Source organism: Oxyura jamaicensis, chromosome 2 (assembly GCF_011077185.1).
Source record: "Oxyura jamaicensis isolate SHBP4307 breed ruddy duck chromosome 2, BPBGC_Ojam_1.0, whole genome shotgun sequence".
In the NCBI taxonomy this organism is placed as follows: Eukaryota; Metazoa; Chordata; class Aves; order Anseriformes; family Anatidae; genus Oxyura; species Oxyura jamaicensis.
The window spans coordinates 119,409,555-119,431,172 of NC_048894.1; the positions used below are offsets into that span (position 1 = coordinate 119,409,555).

The 21,618-nt window shown below is 42.9% G+C and overlaps 1 protein-coding gene across 3 annotated transcripts in view; it reads left to right on the forward strand.

The window, feature by feature from the left end:
* Positions 1–539: 539 nt before the first annotated feature.
* The window catches only part of FAM110B (family with sequence similarity 110 member B), a 109,709-nt gene continuing 88,630 nt past the window's right edge, over positions 540–21,618 (forward strand). Inside the window, exon 1 of one of the 3 annotated variants that reach the window (XM_035317945.1) lies at positions 540–676. The gene's annotated coding sequence lies outside the window, so the exon portion shown is untranslated. Of the gene's footprint in view, positions 677–14,682; positions 14,757–21,618 lie in introns of those variants that run through there. The other 2 variants (XM_035317950.1, XM_035317946.1) reach the window with 2 other exon arrangements.

Here is a 21,618-nt window from a genome sequence, read left to right on the forward strand (position 1 = left end):
AGTGTTTTAAAGAAAACACGTGCACCCAGCCAACGGGCTAAAGGTGCCATCTGAAATCGTCTTGTTGGTGGCTGCCAAGTGCACAATACTAAGAATCTTGCCCTCATGAAAGGAGGGTGGGAACCACAGTTTGGGAGGGGAGCCTCCAGCCAGCTGCTCAGGCACCACCAGGCTGCGTGCGGGCTGCCCTCAGGGCAGGCAGGGTGCTCAGCACCCCTCGGCCCAGGTGAGCGGGGTCTGTCCGGGCAGACCCCGGATCGCTTGGGCAGCGTTACGCCCGCCATGCCGCCCTCCTCCCCTCCTTCCCTGCCTCCCTGGGCCGAACAAAGGCGGCGGCGCAGCCGCTCGGTGCCGTGAGGGCCCGGCGGCGCTGGGCGGGCCCCGGCCCCCACAGGCGGCCCGGCACAGCCCGGCCCGGCCCCGCGTCGGGAGGAAGCGGCGGGCGGGCGGGTACCAGCCGCCCGGCTCCCCCACCCCCCGTCTCCTCCCCTCCGCTGCCGATCCTCCTCCTCCTCCTCCTCCTCCTCCTCCTCCTCCTCCTCCTCCTCCTCCTCCTCCTCCTCCTCCTCCTCCTCCTGCTCCTGCTGCTGGCGGCGGCGGCGGCTTCCTCGGCCCCGGCTCCCCGCTCTTCCCCGCGGCTTCGCCTCGCCCCTCGCCGGGAGGCTCCGCGAGGACGGTAAGGGCTGCGCCGTGCCGGGCCGGGCCATGCCGTGCTGCCGCCCCGGGATCGGCGGGGCCCGGGGCTGAACCGGGCGCCTCCCCCCCGCTCTTTCTTCCCCGCTGCGGACCCCCGCGGTCGGGCTGAGCGGGCGGGGGGCTCGCCATGCCCAGCCCGACCTGCCGGGGAAGGGATGAAGCGGAACCGGCTCCGTGCCCGCACCCTCGGGGCGCTGGGTCCGGCCCCCGGCCGGACTCTGCCGAAATCCCTCGCTCGTGGCGTGGCCCGGGAGGAACGGGCTGGGGGAACGGGCTGCCCTGACCGAGGAGGCTTCACAGGGGAGAGAGGAGGCTGCTCCGCAAGGTAACTGGTGTAATGGCCATTCCTCCTCCCTCCCGGACCCAGGCAGGGCAGCGCCGCACCTCTCAAAGCGAGGGAAGGCGCTGGAGCAGTTTGTGTCCTGGGGTCCTGTGTGTGTGGCACCTTGAGGGCAGGACAGGTTAAAACTTCCAAAAACCTGGTGCTGGCAAATCAACATTTGCCATGCAATATTATTGTTAATTTACTTAAACCCCAGTTGCTGTAGTTTGCGTGCTGATCCTCGCCTGTATGTAAAATCTGCAGTTACAGCCTTCAGATAGGTAAGGATGAAGCGTGTCCTTTGTGCTTGAAATGACAAGGCTATTGTGCTTTTAAGCAGGAAGACGACTTTTATCTTTGCCACGGACCTTTTATCACTCGGCTGTAAATGCTTGTTCTGTTTTTTTGAATCTGCCGCTGATTTGTTGGGTTGCTTTGCAGGGGTCACTTCAGTTCAACCTCGCTCGTATCGATTTAATGTGGTGCTGGGTCAGGATTGGTGCTTGCAGTTCATTTTGCATCCATATTCATGTGCCATAAGGACTGGGCTTTTTATAAAGCAGCTTGTTCTTGGTCCTGCCGATAAAGCCTGCTGGTTGTTCTTGGTGCGTGGTGTGCAGTGGGTGTACAGTGTGCCTTGTGTCTAGCGTGAGGTGTCCTACTTACTTAAAAATGTTGAGAGCTCTGAAAGGGTCAGTGTAATCCATGCCACCCATGCATGCAACGGACCTAGAATTAACAAAATAAAACACTTCTGGAATATAAAGTGTTGCATTTTTCACTGGTGGGGGGCCAACACTGCTTTTCTAAAGCCATACTGCTCTGTCCCAAGGGTGGGCAAGTACCCTGCTTCTGCAAAGCCTTGCCTTGAGCTGGTGGGATGGTGGTGAGAGCAGGAGGCAGTGGCAGTGTGAATGTGCTCCCAGGGGAGATGTGCCTTTGGGTGGTGGTGGGTGCAGAGACCAACAGTGGTCCTTTGGGGCTGGCAGGTGGTCCTTGCCGTGACCTGGTTTGGGAGAGGTGGTGGAGCTGTGTGCCCTCACACAGACCCATTTTATACGGGTCAGTAATCAGTCTTGATGGTTGATGTGTCATGCTATGATACTGAGATTCCCATCTGTACCAGGTATACCAGGAATGTGCTTTTTAGTGTGATTACTGACTTGACAGAACTGATGATCCATGCCAGCAAGCTCGATACATTACATGGAGGGTCTGAGCTGCCCTCAGGCCAGGGCATCCCAGTTGGGTTTGAGAAAACTGTATCACAAGTTAAAGCCAAGATGGAAGTGGTGTTTTTCCATCAGAGACCATTTGCTGTCACTTTGCTGGAGCAGTTCGTTCCGTGTCCTGCTGTAGCACGTGTCCATCAGTGCCCTCCTTCCCAGCTCCTGGTGGGCTGCTGGTGCATCTGAGCTGAGTGACCTCAGATTGCTGCTGGAGGTGCTCAGCACAGGTGTGGTCTTGTATAAGGTCATTTGCTGCTAAAAGTTCATGTTATGCTCCAAAATCTGAAGGGGTGACATTTGTTTAATGAGTCAAATTATAAAACGTGGCCTTGCAGACGTGTTTTTGTTGCTCAGAGCTACAGGACCTATTTGAGATATGGCGGCAGCGTACAAAAGGAAGACTTCTGCACAGTGAGATTTTGCAAGTAGGTTTCCAAGCAGTGACATGCAGTGGGTATTGGTAGATCGAAGGATCATCAGGTGGATTTTGACCATTAACTGTAGTGGAATGCCCAATAAACTAAGGCTCGTATTTGCAGCCTTCACAGAGCTGGGTGCTCTATCTCTGAACTCTGGTTCTGGAATGTCTCCATGGCTGACACTGGATCTTGCTTCCCATTGCTAGATTACGGCTCTGTTCTGCAAGACCTAAGGCATATGTGTTGACTAGCCACAAGTTAATCATTTTAAATTAAACTGAAGGATAAGTATATGTCAGCTACAAACTGCTTTTATTTCAAGGAAGTTTTATTTCAGGAGGGCAAGTTTGGAGAAGTTAGAGGAACTGGTTTGTGAAGTCCACTGGACTGAAGGCCTACAGGAGTTTCAGGTTTCTTTTTTTTTATATTTAAAAAAAAAAAAGATGCTTGGACTGTCTTAAATGAAAGGTACATCTGCTTAGAAGCTTCATTTTAAGCAGGATGAAAAGTTTGCCAAGAGGGAAGAGGGTCTACAGACCTTGCTGCAAGAGTAAGTACCTTGAAAAAGCTACCTGGTAGCTTTCTGGTAGCTACAAGCTACCAGAAAGCCTGTATAGAATGAAGTGAAGGAGAGGTTTGATCATCAGAGAGCAGAAACTACAGGGATAGTCTATAAGTTGCCAAAAGCTAGAGCACAAAGCAATTTAAGGTGAACAGGGGAAAAGAGAAAAAGGGGAGGAAACAAGAAGTTGGTTGTGATATTGTTAGGACCAGGCTGTAGCTGAAGGATACATGGCTTTGACTCCTCCAAAATTAGCCAGTTATGACCAACTTTCTGTAGGGAAGAAAGAGGATTTGAACATGGGAGAAAAACAGACTGACATACAGAAGTAACAAAAATAGATTTTATACTAGCTTCCAGATTTAATGCTGTCAAGCTAAGGAAGCAAAGAGTCTCTGCTTTAGGACTCTGGCGTTCTGCGCCAACTCCTTCAGAGCCAGGTTAAAAAAAAAGGAAAGTTGTTTTGTCTTCTGTCAAGTTGGGTGTAGTGGTGGTGATAGCAATATAGCGAAACAATTATACTTGTATTTACTTTAAAAGGAGAAGAGAATGAAATCCATTCAGACTCTTTGCTCTGGTCTTAATGATATTCAAGGATTTAGAACAAATTTGGAATGGAAAAAAGCAATTAAATAACACAAAGATAAGTGGAAAACAGGATAAAATGCATCATGGATTTGCCACAATTAGGTCATGGAAGACTAAAGTTGTATTATTGCTGGATAAATACTGATTGTCCTAGACAAAAGGAGTAGAAGACTTCAGTTCTACATGAGCACTGTGGTGCTATATTGAAAATGACTGAATTGGAAATGCGGAGTTGGCTAAAGAATGGTAAGCAGCCCAAAGGAGAAAAATTGAGACTCTGGCTGCATGGATAGAGGAGTTACTGCTCTGGGTAGGTGTTGCTGGAGGGCTGCTCCTTTTCCTTCTTTCGGGTAAGATAACTGTGCTAGGGATGGTTGCTGATGAGGCGAAGTTAGGAAGCACAGTCAGCACTGAGAAGGGCTGGATTGTTGCACAGGAGGAATTGGATGTCTGTGATGACTGAAGCAATATGAATGACAGGATGTTAAATAGCTCTAAAAGACAAATTATCTGCTGAGTGATTATTAACAACATATCTGCTGTCAGTTGGCAGTTATCCCTTAAAACAGGCCTGGAGGAAAAGGCCCAAATGCTGTAGTCAAAGAGGGATGGACTCTGATGCTGGACACAAAGTGAAAGAAAATGTGATGCTCACTGAGATCTCTTCGGTGGAGATAGGCAAGTTATTATGCAAGGCATTGGAGAGATTTCATGTCAAATATTGTACACAGTTCTGGTCGCTTCTGTACAGAAAAGATTAAATCCTGGTGGAACATGTACAGGAGCATCCAGGCTAAAAGGATGATGGGGCACGAATAGTCTGGAGCTAGACAGGAGGCTAGAACTTAAGCTGTACTGGCTTGCGTAGCTTAGTAAGGGCAGAGAGGGAAGATAGCATCTGCTTATAAATTCCCTGGGGCAAATTCTTAGAGAAGAGGAAAGGTCATAAACTGAAGTTCTCTTAGTTTTGGATTAAAAGCTTGTCGTGCAGGAGGGTGACTGGATGAGTTGTTGAATGAATGTTAGGGTACACCTTCAGTGAAAACCAGAATGAGTTTCCCAGCTATTGGTTTTGGGATGCCTGCCCAGCTGTCCTTGTGTTAAGTCCTAGTTTGTGTTCAAGTTTGCATGTGACTGGTGAAAGAACCATGCAGCTCAGGTAACTCAAGCTGTCATAACTTCGGTGCTTCAATCCTCACCGCTAATCAGCAGAAACAGAAGATGCTTCCATGAAGGTGCGATGAGCAGAAATGTTTATTTTTGGGGAGTAAGTATAGTCCATTCACTTGATGGTGAAAGGAATTGCTAGCAGCCTCGTCTAGTGGAAGTGGTTGGAACTAGGTGGTCTTTAAAGTGCCTTCCAACCCAAGCCATTCTGCCCTCTTGTGAGCACAGGGAGAGAGACGTTGCCTGGGAGGGGGGCTGGGCAGAGCCTGGTGCAGTGGGTGATGTGGCTCTCAGCCAGGAGGACGTGTGCTCATCTATGTCTTCACTTCACGGGGTTAGTACCTGACCCAGGCCTGGTGCTGAGCTATGCAAAGACCGGCGTGACCTACCCACCAGGAGCACATTGAAGTATGAGACATGCCAGCTCAGATACCTCATGCATGCTTTCTGTAGTCTAAACTCAGCTGAGGGCTTGTCTGGTACAAACTGAAAAGCTCTGTACCTCATAGAAAACTTAATGAGCTTAATGAGTGTGTGATTTGAAGGCCCCACCGTGTTGGCTTTGATCTCTACCAGAGCATTAGGGTCTGCCCGTTTATAAGCTCTCCTGTGGCTGGGCTTTGTATGCACAAACTTCTGGGAGCTTCAAGAGGACTGTTCAAAAAGGAAGACGAATGTCATTTGCGCGGATATGTCTTTAGAAGAATCATCTAAAAAAAAAAGTAAGATGCTTTGAGAATGTTTGTACATCAAAGCAAGATCAGTGTCTTGATACTGCTTTATGTCTGTTTGTTTTGAATTTATAAGGCAGGTGTCTAACTTCCTTTAGAAATACCCAGCTGCAAGCTCCTTCCCAGCCTAGTCTACCTAAAATTTCATAGTTCAGGTTTTTAATGTTTGCTTTAAATGCACGTGTTTTTTCCTTTTTTTAACTCCCCTCTAGAGGAGTTGTTTAATGAGTTCAATGTGTTGGCATCCCCCATAGGAAAGAAACGTGAAAAGATTGTGTTGAGCCATCAAAAGAATAATTTAACAATCCCAGGGAAAATTGAATTTATTGTCTTGGTAGCTTTTAGCATGTATTATTAGGCTATTCGTTTATTGTGATTTTTTTTTCATCTGCTCTTGTTGCTCTTTTATACGAGTGTTGGGTGTGTCATTAAAAAAGATGAGACTAGGGCTACGCTTTGCATTTGTGTAGTGTCTTTCATCGACAGCCTTCGTGTTCCAGATGCTAATGGATGAGGTGGATATGTTATTATTTCAGATTTATAAAGGAGAGTATAACTTGAACAGTCTCTAGTCCTAAACTTGAACAGTCTCTAGTCCTAAACTTGAACAGTCTCTAGAAGTTCAGAGAGCAGAGCACCCATCTCCTGATGCTTTGTTGGGCTCCTGAAAAAACAAAATCACTCCAATAACTTCCTGTAACAATTTGAGGTCCTGGAAAAGCCTGCATTAAGAAATGGGAGGAAATGTTTGATGACTTTATGGGACAGGGAAGATAATGGCCGCATCCAGTATTGTCTGCAGCTCAAGCAAGTGGAAAGAAATGTCCTTGTAGATGTTGTTAATAGGTGGAGGAACTGAGAGTGGTTGTGGCAAGCATGGTCAGACTGGGAAGCAGCAAAATGGACTGGAACAAGGAGGAAGTGGTTTAAAGAGATGGAGGTAAATTACTCTGGAACGTGCACAAGCAGGAGAACACAGAGAATGTGATTGACAAAATGAGAATTATGGAAAGAACAAACTGGGTGAATAGGAAAATGGTGGAGAAATGCTTGTCTCACACTTGAACTCAGTATGCACATTAACTCCTGTTTGAATTAAATTGGAAAGCTCATGTTTTATTCATCGCTGTGATGTAACTGGGATATCCATTAGCTGGTTGGGGTTGCACTATTCAGGAGAAGGTGTCTGAATGAAGACGGTACTGCAGGGGAAGGAATAAAGCAGAACCTTACAGCAAACTCAGAGAGATCCTTTTAGGTGTGAGCATCTGCAGATTACGGGGCACTTTGCATAGTTCAGAAACAAAGCAAAAGAAAAGAGAAGAATTGTGGGAAGAAGAAAGGGGAAAGAAAAGTTGTTCTGCAGCCTCCCAGTACTCACTGACCTCTTGCTTCCCTGTTTCCACATGGTGTGTATGTGTTTTTGTGTGTGTGTGCATGCAAACAGGAGCTGAAAGAGTGTCCTTTCCTTTTGAAAGGATGATTGGTAGCAGGGTCATTTTCTCTACCCAGTACCTCTACACGCTATAACTACCCAAAGAACCCAGACCTTTGGATTTGTGATGACCTTTGTATGTTGTTGTCTCTTTCTGTTTGACAACTTAATCAGGGCACATTACCCTTTGGGAGGTCAGCGGGCCACTGGAAATGAAACCATTTCTCGTGTGTTTGTGCGTGCAGGGGTGTTTGTATGTAAGTATGTGCAGCTTAAACTAGGATGTGGGAAACTAATTTAGGGAATGGTTGGGTGAGCACCCTGAGATGATAACATGCATTTTAAATATGTGTGTGTATATGTATAGTAATGTTTCTGTGATTTGTTTGGCAGACTGTTATTTCTCCTGTCCACCCCCAGTGTTTTTTGACCTGTTTCTCTCTTAATTACTAACATCTTGTCACTTCCCATGCAGGCACATATTTCTATGAGACTTTGTTTAGATAAATGAGTGGTGTATGTATGAGTAGTTAAAACGTGATAGATTTCACTTGTGTGTTGTATTTAATTGCAAGATTCTTATTATCTGAGTTGTTTTGCCTTTCTGAGCTTGTAATATTGCCGAAGTTTTCCCAGTGAGTTACTTCTAGATGCTGAATGATAATTGCAGTGAGCGACAATCCTGAGTGAATTGAAATGGTAGGCAGAGTGAATGGGAATTTATGGCTTGCTTTCGCTCCATTTGTGCAGATGTCATTTTCTCACTGAAGATTGTTTGTGGCTGTGGGAGTTTTCTGTGCAATAGAACTTTATACAATGTTTAGTGACTTAATGATAAATCTAATTAATTCCATTAACTGATGTCACTAGTGAGAAACTGGAGTCCCAGTTCTGTAACACCAGGCATTTCTGCAGCATATTTGAGTAGATGCTTGGGGAGCATTTGCAGATAGGAAGGTCTGCTCACTTAGATTTCTTGCAAGAACACAACATGAGCTTTGCTGAAGGCTTTCTCCTGATTTTATTAATTCTTTATTGTTACTGTTGTCCCCTTCTTGCAAGGTTTTCTGTGCAAGTACAGGGGATTACTCCCATTATAGTATTAGGTCGTAATTGCATAAATGAAATTATACATATTAGGTTAAGCTTTAGAAGTTGTAGATGAACTGAATCTACAAAATCTTTGTGTGTTTAAAGTCACACATTTCAGCCTTTTTTTTTTTTTTTCCTTCCTTTCTTCCTGTTTGGTAGACTGTGAGGGAATGAAGAAACTGACTCTAATGAAGCAGAGCGTATAGGAATGCACAATGTAAGCACTCAGATTTGGCGAGAAAATGTTTTCCTCTGATCTTTGCTAAAATGGTTTCAGGTATTCACTTGTGATGGTCATAAACAAAATGTGTATTTTTAGAAACAAATGTAAACTTTTTTTTTCTTTTTTTTCTGATGAGCTCCTTATTATAGCAAGCTTGTGCTATCAAAAAGTTTCTATTTTAGGAATGAGATCTGTTTTTTTTCTGTTTAATTGAAAGATGATCAGTGTCACTTCTCCCTTCCTTCCCTCTCCATCCCCCTTAAAACAAAACAAAACTTGCAGTCCTTAAACAAAAGTGTCTTTGTTTTTACATTTGTTTTATGAAATCACTTAAATCCTTTGGGAAAAGCTTTCCTCTCACAGGAAGGGGGGGGGGGGAACCTCCTAAAGCCAAAAACAGCAAGCCTGCTACCAGACATCACAATGTTTTGCTATCTGAATAGTAGCAGATTGCATAAAAGAAGTGATTTCTCATCCTAATGAATGAAAAAGTGCAACTGCAGAAAGGCACACAAAGAAACATATGGATTTCACTCAGCAAGCGTGAAATTAGGAGCACTTGGGGCAAAAATTTGCTGTGTACCTTTCTTGGAGCTTCTTTGGCCCCTCACTGGTGGGGAGGGGACTTTGAAAGTGGCATTTCAAAGCTCTGCAAGGTGGACAAATCTCTCTTCTGGCCTTTCTGATTATTTTTTTTTTTTAGCCTGCTTCCTCCTTAAAACCTCACGGTTCAACATTTTTGGGCTGTTCTGGTTCTGTGGCTGGGGTTGTGAAGCCATCCATCCTAATTTTCACAAGACAGCTGTAGCAGTAGCCAGGTGTGTGAATTACCCTTTACTGATCTAAGAACCTGGCAACTGACAGGAACCATTAGCAGGTAAGAGAATGAACCATGGGCACCAAGAACTATATGAAATATTGCCCTGCTAACTTGCCTGAATAGGCTTTATTCAGAACATACACTGAAGAGCCGGAATGCTGATGAGAGAGAACAAGATTATTGCAGCGTATTTTCCCCTAAATGTAATAAAAATGCAAAACTGCGTCAGTCGCCTACTATTCTCAATCACCTGTATTGTTATGGGGACTGGAGGGATTGAGGATGAAGGAAAATTGTCCAAATAGGTGCTAAATGTGAATGTGAAAAAATAAGGAGGCCTCAGTTAAGGCCTGGAGGTTTTGTAGAGCAGGAAGTCAGACATTGTGCTAAAACCATGGCATAGGGCTGACCTAGAGGACACCTTTCTAAGGGTTACGTGGAGAACACGGCATACCTCAGTTGTACCTTACCTACCATCTCCTTACATCTCAGGCGGTTCTTGGGCTTTGCTTGAAATTTCCTCAGTCTGCACCCTGCATTGCCTCTGTCTATGCTCTGACCCCAAACTACGTGGATGCTTACAGCGTGCACTGGGATTAACCATATTCACAAACCGTGCACTCCTGTAACTTTGATCCTGCACACTCCTGAAACAGCTGTGTCATTGCAACAGGCTTGTCCATAGCAGGATGGTGAGGACACGTGTTGCTTCCCAGACTTATTTCTATGTCCTGACCCCGCAGGTACACCTGCTCATCTTTCTGGTGCCCAGCAGCGGAACCGTGAGGCCACAGTGCCTCCTGAAGTAGCATCCGTACTGCCTGTGGTGTATGTGGAGGTGGCTATATGGACATTCATCTTACATTTCACTCATTTTTAAGCGCTCTTCATGAAGACTAGACCAGAAAATTAGAGGCTTTGGGGGCATGGAAGCTGAATCAACTCGGGCTTTGCTGGCTAAGCAGCAGTAATGTTTACATTACGTGGCCTAAAACACAAGAGGCAAAATGCATGAGGAGAGGCCCCATCCCCCTGCTACACTGAGTTTAATAAGAGATAAAATTTCTCCCTCTAAGCTTTCATTATCTGAGAACTGCTGTGAAGGTATCAAATGATGCTGTTCACATTGGTGGAATGGACTAATTTGTTTTCCATATTATTTCTGCATCGCTGTTACTGAAAAGATTTTTTTATAAGGCACACAGCCCCTTCTTGAAATCAGATCCTCGTGCTCCACCTCCTGCGTGCACTTCCCTGCATCATGTATTATACTAACCAAATGCTGCTAACTGCAGCAGACACTTATTTTACAGCTGAATATCACGATAGTATTACGTGTTTTCGTCAGACGGAATTGGTGAAGCTGATGAGTGGAAGACCTGTCCACCCCACGGACCCACGCTCTCTCTCCCGGTGCCCTGTGTTCCCATTTGGTTGCAGGGCAGGAACATTTTCCTCAACCTTTTCCTTCATGTAGGTGTTGGAGACTGAAGGGTCCAAGACTGATATCCAGAATGCCCAGGGGCATTTGCACCTGGTAATTTGCGGCGAAATTGCAGCACCCACTGCTGCGATCCGAGCACGAAGGAGCCGGACAGTGTGACAGGAAGGCAAGGAGATGGTTTGCTTGTTGACCTGAACTCTGTTTTGTATCGGTTGTCTGGTGTTTACTGTTGCCCTTCACACGACAGGTTTATAAATACACCATTATATTAATTTCAGAGGTATTTAGCAAACACAGTAATTGCAGAATAAGCTTGCTGTTCTTATCTGGAGGAGCACTGGTGTTACGGCTGTTGTGATACAGACGCTGTCTAGATGCAAATCGAGTTGCTGTGAGGTTCCTGTCTTTCTGCTACCTCTTTCCCATGCCTCAAACTTCCACTAATTTAAAGTGGAATTTCTAATGAGAAACAAAACCTGTTCCTTAATCAGTGTGACTTGCTTTCACAGAACGCTTTGTTCGGCTTTGTGCGAATTGTGAAAGCTGCCCAATATTTGAAGATAAAGCCTCCTGTTTTCAGTATTGAGACAGCCTGAACAATGCTACCATCTCAGTGAAGCCTTCCTTCATTGAAGTGTAATTCGGTACTACGATATCCTGAACTGGAAGAAGTAATAAAATAGTTCTGCCCTTTGTTGTTAATAGTCCTTTTTACGTGACATTTCTGGAGTTACAACAGTGGGTTTAGCACTGTTTCCTTAATGCCTTTCTCTTGTTAGGCAATATATAGAACACTTGACTTCTAAAATCCATTTTAAGTGTTATTACAATAACTGATACACTGGAGTGTAGAAAATACTCTCTTGCTCTTTGATAGAGAAGTCACATGTATGCAATGCCTTTTTCCTTTATTTGAAGTTGTTTTGCACAGTTTTGTTGAGTTGCACGGTTCTTGCTAGGCTGGGATTTTTTTTTTTTATAGTCAATGTCAGAACTCAGTTTTTCATACTTGCAAAGATTCTCTGACAGTGAGATATACCTCACTTTAGCACTGCTTATCTTGTTTACCAGGTCAAACAACTCTTACAACTACTTTCCATGATCAGGTACTTCTTTCGCGTGACAATTAATACAAGTATAAATGAGAATGTAAGAGACTCTATGGCCGCCACCCTACCAACTTCACTGGGACTTCCAGTGAGTGTTCTCCAGGGTGAGGACACAGGGGAGGCAATTATAGTGTTAGAGAATGGTTGGGTTCATTCTGGTTGTTGGGCTTTGTATGTCTGAAGGCTCCTGAGAAAGTAGGGAGTATGCCATTGGGTTGCTGTCCAGCGTCTGTCGTCTTTTTCTTTTTGGTATTATCATGTCTTTGATCACAGCTTTGCAGCCTTTGGCAGCTTGAAGTGAAGAAGAACTTCTTTCCCCTGTTGAGAAATTACAGAATGTACATGTTTAATTGTTCTCAATTACATGATAACTTTTGTTTTAACCGATTCTTCTCTGACTTGGGAAGAAAAAGGATGTGTTCTTCATGAAAAAGGGGTATGTCCTGTATGGAAACCTGTGTACAGCTTTTTTCAGATAATTAAAAGCATGTTGCAAAACTGATCTGAATTATCGTGAATTATGTAGTTAGTCCTCAGCCTAAATACATATGAAATGCAAAGTGACGCAAAATGAAGATGCCTGGTTTATTACTTTGCTTGTAAAATACTACTAACTAGTCACAAGGAAAAATCTTCTTGGGAGAAGATTCAAATTAAGCACTGTCTTTCTGTTTCAGTCATTACTTTTCTGTTGTCTTATTTATTTATTTCTCCTAGCAATCTGCAGGATGAGTACTTAAACTAGTCATTAATGCTTCATTTTTGATGTCTGTAGTGCTCTTACTTTTATGCTAATGTATGTAGATGTACAGGTCAGGACTTGACCTATATAGTAAAAATGTCTTAACGTACATTGCAGGGTGCAGGTATTTAAATAAAATACAGGGAGAATATCCAGAACAATGTTCACAGGAATATGTGTGCACAAGGCAGGGAAGGGGAGTTGACTAGGGAGCTCTGGTTGATGACTTGCACCACTGGCCGTGGGACCAGCAGCATACCTTGGCATCCAAGAAACATTCTGTGGATGTCTCCAGGTAGTCTTGAGTCATCGTGGAGACAGCAGACTGAATCCTCCTCCCCATCCCTTGGTATTTTTGCTGTAACACTGTGTGTACACGTGTGTACACACGCAAATAATATTCTTTGTTTAAAAGGCCTGAATGTTTCTGTGGGGACCTGATCTAATTTCTAGATGAGCCTTCCCTTTCTGCAGCTGATTTGGGCTGAATCTGGGAAAACAGTTACAGTACATGGTCTGCATCCAAAGGAGAAGTGTTGCTCCCCCGAGGACCGCTAGCTGAGGTAGGAATCTAGTCCCGCACGGTGAGGCTGGGCTCAAACTCTTCTGCCCTGGGTATCAAGGAGGCGGCATGTGAGCCCTCTGGTACGGCGTTGCTCCCCTGATGGCTTCTGATGGCATTGAGCAGCGGGTGGTGGGCATCCAGTGAGATGAATTCTACAGCACCCCCCCTCCCCTCCCAGGTATTTTCTAAAACACCTCAGATGCTTTCAGCTTTCACTTAATGTCTGTTCTCGGAGTTGCTTTGTCTGGAAGTAGTTACATCCTCTAGAAACTCTCACTGGTGGTGTAAGATAACTTGGCAGCATCTATGAGAAAACAATTATATAGGGAAGAGGTTATTTTGAGATTTTTTTTTGTCATATCTGGAGAATTACCAAAAGAGGGGAGGTGCAAAATAGTGTCGTTCCCTCCCCCCTCCCCCCCCCTCCCCCCCAAATTTCACACAGTTTTTTCAAAATAAATGCTTCAGCCTTTACGTGGGTGAGTCCTTGCTCAAAAGCAGTTAACTCCCAAATGTTCGTATTTGAGCCAGGAATAAAATCTTTTTTTTTTTTTTTTTTTTTTTTATGCAATCAGTTCATAGCTTGCTTTTGAGAAAGAAAGAATTTAGTCTTCCTTTAGAGACTTTATTCTCTTTACAGAACATAATGAGTTGTTTTGCTTTTCAAAGGAAAAACTGAAAATTGCATTGAAGATGCTGTGGTGTTTTTTTGGCTTGTTTTTTTTTTTTTTTTTTTTTTTTTTTTTTACCCAGGATAAAAGTGTTTAGCATTTAATACAGTAAACTATTTACAAAGGATAAGTTATGTAATTATGAATTTTCAAGTAAGCGTTAGTATTAATACTTGATTGCCGGCAACAACACAGTATAATATTGAAGAATTAGCAGGTACAAATCTCTCTCTAAGCCTTTCTTCCTACTGAGCTGAAAATCAAGGGTGTGGCTTTGTAAGTAGAAAAATGGTTGCAGGTGCAGGCTGGACCTGCACTGTTAAGGACTCTTAGATAGTCCTTAAAGAGGTTTTATTTTCATTTTTCCTCTCATTTACATGTCTTAATTATGTAAAAATATCTTAGTCATGTCAAAGTCTCCAGTTTGGAAGCTGAAGTGCTATTTTATTTCTCCGTGTATCTTTCAGTGATCACCAGGTTTAGGGGCTTGTTCATTTGCCTGTGACAGTTCGTTCATTGCTCAGGTATGTCAGAGGATGTCTGACTGCTTTAAAATAATAACCAACACCGTAAAATTCTTTATATGCATGGTAACCTGACGGCAGTTTACACATCCTGATGTAGTTGTGCAGCAAACACGCATATGGTGTACAGGGACGGGTAAGGAAGTACTCCCTTGCTCTGTGGTACCTGCTGGTGAACTGCAGGCAAGTTTTACACATCCTGGTAAAACAGACAGTGGTATTGAAATAGTCCCAGTGGCAATCAGCTTGTGATGTGCATTTGAGGAAGAAGGGTGAGAAAACAGCTGGCAAGTTTTTCTACTTCCCAGAGCAAACATAGTCAGTGTTGGCTGTGGATGGATGAGGAGTTGAATGCAGTTCATGGATTAGTATTGCAAAGTGAAGTCCTGTTCCACACTAAGAGAAGCAACACCAAAGGTAAGCAGGAGACACTTGCTGCTTTGGTATTTAAACTTTCATGGCAAGATGGCATAGGGTTGAGAGAAGTAGTTTGTCTCAATAGAAAATGGAGGTTTCTCAAAGCTGCTATGTTGGAAAGTGTAGTGTTCTCTGTGGCTCTTTTTAATTCTATTTTGTATTAAAGTTATAATCACAGGATTTAGATCCCCCTCCCCATATACTTTTTAATTGACCCCATACTTCCATAAAACAAGTGATCTATGGACCTGTGATCTATCAGCTGAACAGCTGATGTTCATTCTGCTGCCCAGGTGTGACAGAAGAGCCCCCCATTTGGGGACACAGTAATTCCTGATGTCCCAAGACAGTCTGGGCATTTCCTGCTGTGGCACCTTCACATCACAGTGTAAAAGTATCAGAAAAGGTTTCATGAGGCAAAGTGAGATGGCATTTAAAGACCAACCTTCTCCACCTCCCGTTTGCTAGGCATTTTGCAATGTCAGATAAATGCTACTGTATGTTAACATAAATTTCTTATTATGGGAATTCCATTGTTTTGAAAGGATCTCTCCTGCCTGGTTAGTGGGGGCTTTTACCACATGCTTAGACTTCAATTACCTTAGGAACTTGTGGAAAAGTTAATGATGGAGTGACGTGATCAACTTGAGCTGTTTCCTAGGAGCACAACAGCTGTTCTGTTCTCTTGCACCTTTCTCTCACCATCAAGTCCGTCCCTAGGAGTGATGTGTTCAGCTTAAGTGCAGGTATCCTGGCAAAATCACTGACGGGCTGCAGCATGTGGTTACTGTTTATTTTTGAGGAAGGCAGATACTCCACTTCCTAAGCCAAAAAGAAACTTTTGTCAGGCAAAGCTTGATCTTTCTGTAAGCATTTTCAATCCTGCCTGTGTATTGCAGGTGCAGAGCCCAGACTGCGTACTGGCTGCTGATCACTCCCTCTGTGGACAGAAGGATTAGAGTAGAGTTTCAGCCCTAATCCTGGGCTTCCTGTGCAGATTCGGTTCAGAGTCTTATTCCTGTTCAGTTCCTTGTGTGTTAAAGAACATGGTTTTATTTGTACCATCCTCTAATTTAAAAACAAATAAAAAACCCACTACGTTTGAATGGGATTGTGTTAAGTTTTAAATGGTATTTCGGTATTTATTGTATTGATAAACTATATTAAGCTCCGTGCCTTCCCTCACAAAGCAATTGTTAGGCATGTGCTATGCAAATTCATGCAGTAGAAGGAAGCAGTTATCTGTTAATTAAAACTAAATGACAGCAATTTCAGATTTAGGTAATTTCTAACAAATTTTTTTAGGATGTGAAATCTCTTTTTTTTAAGGAATGCTTTATTAGTCTATTTTTTAATTCTCCAGTAAATATGGTTCCTTTATGAACAGGATGATACCTGTATTAAATATAAGCAGTATGGACACTATAGAAATATAAAACCGTTGTAACTTACACATGAAAGCATATGGAGTTGAACATACTTAAATGGAAAAATGGGGAAATTTCAGATGTTGACAACTTCACTTGTGCGCTTCTGCAAAGGGATGGCCAACGTTCCCTCATTCTCACTATTTAAAGAGATGCTTGAGTGAAAGTTAAGCTTGTTTGGAAGTAGAGCTAATTAGCTCTGTGTCCCACATTGAGGGAGCCGTGAGATGCCCCTTGCTTAGGGGAGGGAAGGGATATCTTCCATCTCTGATCCATCTACGTGTAATCTCCTACTGTTGCTATTCAAAGGCCTAAAAATATACTGGATTCTGCTTCAAAAAGAAGATTGAATGTAGTAGGAGCAGCATTTGAGGTAGTTTATGCAAGAGAATAGTGGCTGTATAAAAGTACCTATGGAAGTGGAGATTATTTCCTTGGTGTGCCTTTGAGACAAACTAGTATTCGTTTGTGTAAAAAACAAATTATTTTTCTTCAATTCTCATCGAAGCTCAGCAATAAGCCTTGAGTACAGAATACGTTCTTTATCCTGTGTGATTTGTGTGTATTTGTCTTTTAAATCTGTTTAACAAAGTAGTGCAACAAATTTGGGATTAGCGACATGCTAGTTAGTTTTGCTGAAGCAGGCTGGGTCAGAGAAATGGGGAAATTCACATTTTTTGCATTAGATATGATTAGCTGGCGCAAAGATTAGCTGTATCGTGTATTTCTTTTCAAACGGTTCCTGACCTCACGGGTACAAGGAAGTTGTGATCCAGCTGTAGCAGTATAAATTTGGCAAAGAAAAATAAGCATGGGTCTTGTGCAGATTTGTATATTGGCAGTAAAATATTCTCAGCTCATGAACTTTCCTTTTTACCTTATTCTCAAATTTAAAAATAATGTTGATTTAGTGCCAAGTATCTGTTGTTGTGCCTGCCTGTTTGTATTTTAGTGCTCTTTACTTCTTTTAGTGTGTTTTTTTTTTTTTTTTTTTTCCCCCTGGATCCCATCTGACACTTCAATTACTGAGGGCTGTTAATACCTGCTTAAATCAGGTATTGCTCACAAAAGTTTCTGATACATTATTAAATGAGTTTTAAATTTTGGTAATATAAAGCCTGGACTGTAAAATCTTACTTTTAATCTAGGCTTATTTGTTTAGGCTATGCTAAATCCATTATTAAAAATACTGGAGCTTTTTTTTTTTAATTATTATTTTCATTTTGGATCAAATCTCTTTGAACCATGGAGGCACGCACCTGTGCTCATTTTAATCCCTGTGTAGTTTTCATCAATTATCACAGCAGGAAAGAAGAAAATCAAATTGTAAAATGCTTTTGAAAAGTAAATACATTCAACCTGGGGTTCAAGTTTCTATTTTAATCGAATATCTTCTGTATTCATGCTTTTACGCAAAGCTGGGTAAGGGAGGGGTGAGAAAGGCCTTTTATGTTTTCATTGTGAAGTATCTGTTTTGAAGTGCTTTTGGTATAATATGGGTATAATGTTAGTGTTTGTAGAGGAGGACAGTTGTGTTTGTGTATACAGATTTTTTTTTTTAAGCTAGTAGAAAATCTAGGTCAAGAGATTTCATTCTTATTAATAAGTCAAGGCTTTATTCAACAAAAATCTTCCTCCATGGCTAGGAAGCTTCCCGATTCGAGAAGCAGTGTTGGGGGAGGAACTGCTGCCCCAAAACATCAACAGGAGCTTTTAATTTCTGTCAGCTTTAAAACATTCATCTTCCTTTGCATTTTCTGATAACAACCCTGAAAGCACAGGGGAGCATGTTTTTCCCTTCTGCTCTAGAGCTGATGTTGGGCTGAGAAACGCAGGAAAGCCTTCCATTCTGGTGTGCATCGGGGAGCTGGGGACTATTGGTGTTTCACCACCACCACCATGTGAGGAACCATCCTCTGCTCCTGTAGGCCCTGCCCGCTGGCCACCTCTCCTGGCCACCGGAGAAGACTGGTTCCCCACAGGCAGCCAGCAGTGGCTTCACCTCTGGCCACCTGACGTGGCGGCAGCTGCGTGGTCTTACCTCAGCAAACTGGGATTTGCCCCTTACTATAATTATAATATTTTTAAGAAAACTTTTCAGTCTGGAAGCAGATGTAGAATTGTCTTTTGTCCATGGCCGTGCTGGACAAGATGTGCAGGTAATCAAATTAAGCAAATTCCCCCCAAAACATCTCATTATGTTGCTAAAATAAACTCTGGTCATGGGCCCGAATATTTTTTTTCGGTGAAAACATTCACGTCAGCAAAACAAGTGAATGAGAAAGCTTGCCAACTTAATATCTCCCAATGAATTAAACTGGGAGTTGTAAAACATTAAATCTCCTCCATGGCCATGTCTGGCTTTCCAGCCCCTCTGGCTTGCCAGTTGGTGACCTGTTTGTTCAGCTGGGGCTCACCCCGTAGGCCTGCTCTACGTGCTTTGTGGTGTCTGTGCCCGGTGTCACCTTCCTGGGCTGTCATGGGAGTGTCAGCCTTGGGGCTCCTCCGAAAGCCCCTCACTGTGCTGTCCTGCCTCCAGGCAACCCCCTGTATTAGGGGTGTAAAAAAAAAAAAAATAATCAGGAGAAACAGTTGTTCTGAAGCCCCTAATTTTCCTTAAAGCTTCTGGTTTGCTTTAGAACCCAAAGGAAAGGTAGTTAAATTAGGGTCATTAATCATGGGACAACTTACAGAGGCGATGTAATGAATTTTCTGCCAATTTGCAAGTTCTGTAAATCAAGATAAGAGGCTTCTCTAAAATACACTGTTTATAAGATGTGGCTGCTGTACTTGACAAAAGAATTAAGTTAGATGCCATCTGTGGTGGCCACTTGAAGTTGTTTCGGGAGTCAGACTTCAGATGTCAAGGTTTGGAGAGCTAGTCTGTATTTCTGTATGCAGCATGGCATAATGGAGTACAATTCTGAGAGAGGAAAGGTCACCAAGTTAAACAGTTTTTGTTCAAGACTTCTCTATTGCACTGTCCTTTTCTCCTTGTCTTGCCCAAGATAGTGTGGATGTGGGGTGGGAGGAGGGCAGGAGGCCTGCCCATCTGCTGCTGGAGCTGTCAACGATAACTCCCCAAAAACTTGGTTTTGTGCTGACAAAAGACAAGATATAATATTTACCACTTTCAGGGGATTTACAGATCTTCACATGTGTATAGTTGCAGGTCCAAACTTTCCCAAAATGCGAAGTGCGGAAGCCTTACACGTAATACTCAGCCTGTATGACTAATATAATTGCATCTTCTTGAATAACTGCAGTAGATGTGAGGCAAACTTTGAAGCGAGTCAGTTGACACCCACACAGGATTAAATTATAACATCCCGAATAAATTGCTGTGCAGTGTAAGTGCTAAAGTAGCGTCAATACAAAGAAAGCTTGTTCCCAACAGTCCCTCTTATGTTCAATATCACTTGAAACTTCCCGGGTTAAAAAGTTAATTTGCATAGTTACATTTGCATGTAGAATGAGCAGACTTTGAGATTATTAAAACTGGGAGCATGGGAGAGAAAAATGTCAAATGTATTTTAAGTATATATCGAATTCTGTTCATATGCTATATATTTTACTGTGACGTCTATAGTTAGTGACCAAATGGTGGCTTTTGGTTTACTATTTTTTCTTTAAAGAAATTTAATAAAATAGTAATTCCCTATTTCATGGAGAGATCTGTCTTGAATTATATCACGTGAAACCCTTCAGTAGGATCCATGCCAGACTATATCCTCCTAATTTATCCCTTTTCCTAGCACGCAAACATAACTTGAAACTGAAATGCATCATTTGTACAGTGTGAAAATGTAGCAGTAGAAATGATAACACTGCCAAAAAGATCAAGGTAGAACTCACCTTAGATGATGTATTTTTTTTTTTTTTAAAAAAGATTGTTCCTCCTGTCTTTGGTGCTTTTGACAACTTTGTATTGTATGCAGACTCCTTCTTAGAAGCTTGTAATTCAGAATGTTCAGATTCAATGTTTAGGGTGTAATACTTGTTTGTGTGCCTGTCTTTGTAGTTCATTTTATCCAGAATTTTCTGCAGGAACATCAACTTACCCAGTATAACAAATGTAACAGAGTTTTACAGGGATGAGGCCATACTGACATTTTTTTTAGTCTGGTGGAATTGTCAAAATATGTATTGTCAGCTTAAAATCATCAATCTCCAACTGCTCCCATTGTTAGGAGATGTATTTTTCACTGGAAGCAATTACATATTTTGATGTACGAAAATTGAGATAAACATCTTCAAAAATACCCAAAATGATCAGCTTTGTTTTCAAATAAAATACTGTATTGTCTGAAGCTTAAGCTAATGAGTTACCAAACTGTGTGAGAATACAAGTCTCTTAAGCTTCACTCCTGATAAGACACTTGACAAAAGTGGCCCAAAGCAAGGTCAGGCTGATGATGATGGAGGTATCATGCAGCTATCGCCTCTTCCATGCCTTTTTATACTTCCTATAGAGATCTGATAGAAGGTTGATAAACATTAAAAAAGAAGCAGTAAGGGCTGAAGTCCTCAGAAAGGAACCTGATTCCGAATGCTCATTTATACCTCTCTGAGCGTTTGCAGGTTTGGCTGCTTGCCCCTTGCCTGCATTTGCCAGCTTCCCGTTACTTAGAGCGCAGCAGTTGCCTGGATCCGTTCGCTCTCCGATATGGAAGTGCTGTAGCACTGCACTGAAATTTTGGGTAGCAGTAACATGTATTTTAATCTAAATCTTTTAACCAATAACTGGATTTTGATGGCTAAACAGAGGAAAACAATTGTGGTATCTTAAATATTTTTACTTGTGTAAACAGCAGTGCCTCCAATCGTCTGTTTCTAAGCTAGAATTCAATCCACGTTAGAAGTTGGTTCCTTCTCTGCTTTTCAGAACTGTGGCATGCAGCATGAAAAGATTATCATTAAATGCTTCTAATGAAGTTTGAGTCTGCAGAGCCGACAACTTGTACGTAATTCCTGCCTACGTGAACATCGACAAGGTTGTCCCAAGGATGGACCTCACTGCCTAAGGGTGGGCTGCACTCCTGAGGTGCAGGAAGAAATGCTTTTGGTTAAAATATCCTGTGTCCATGGGTTGCTGGGGTGGTGCAAGGATTCCTTATGCTGCCCAATTAAAATGGGATCATCGGTATCCTATATCCAATACCCTTTTTTCCTTCGAGTTGCGATACTGTTTTATTGTTCCTGTCAGTGATGGTGGTGAAGTATTGAAACGGGTCATGGAGGGAGGCACTACGCTGCCTTTGTAGTCCAGTATTTGCACGTTTAACCCTGTGGCTTGACCCAGAGTTGAAATGTTGCATATGTTCCTGTTTCTAGCAAGATGGACTGTGCCTTTTTTGAAGCCTAGCTATAGCGTTAGTATTTTCTTGTCATGGTCAGTATATCTGTTTCGTGTCATCTAGTACTAACATTTTATC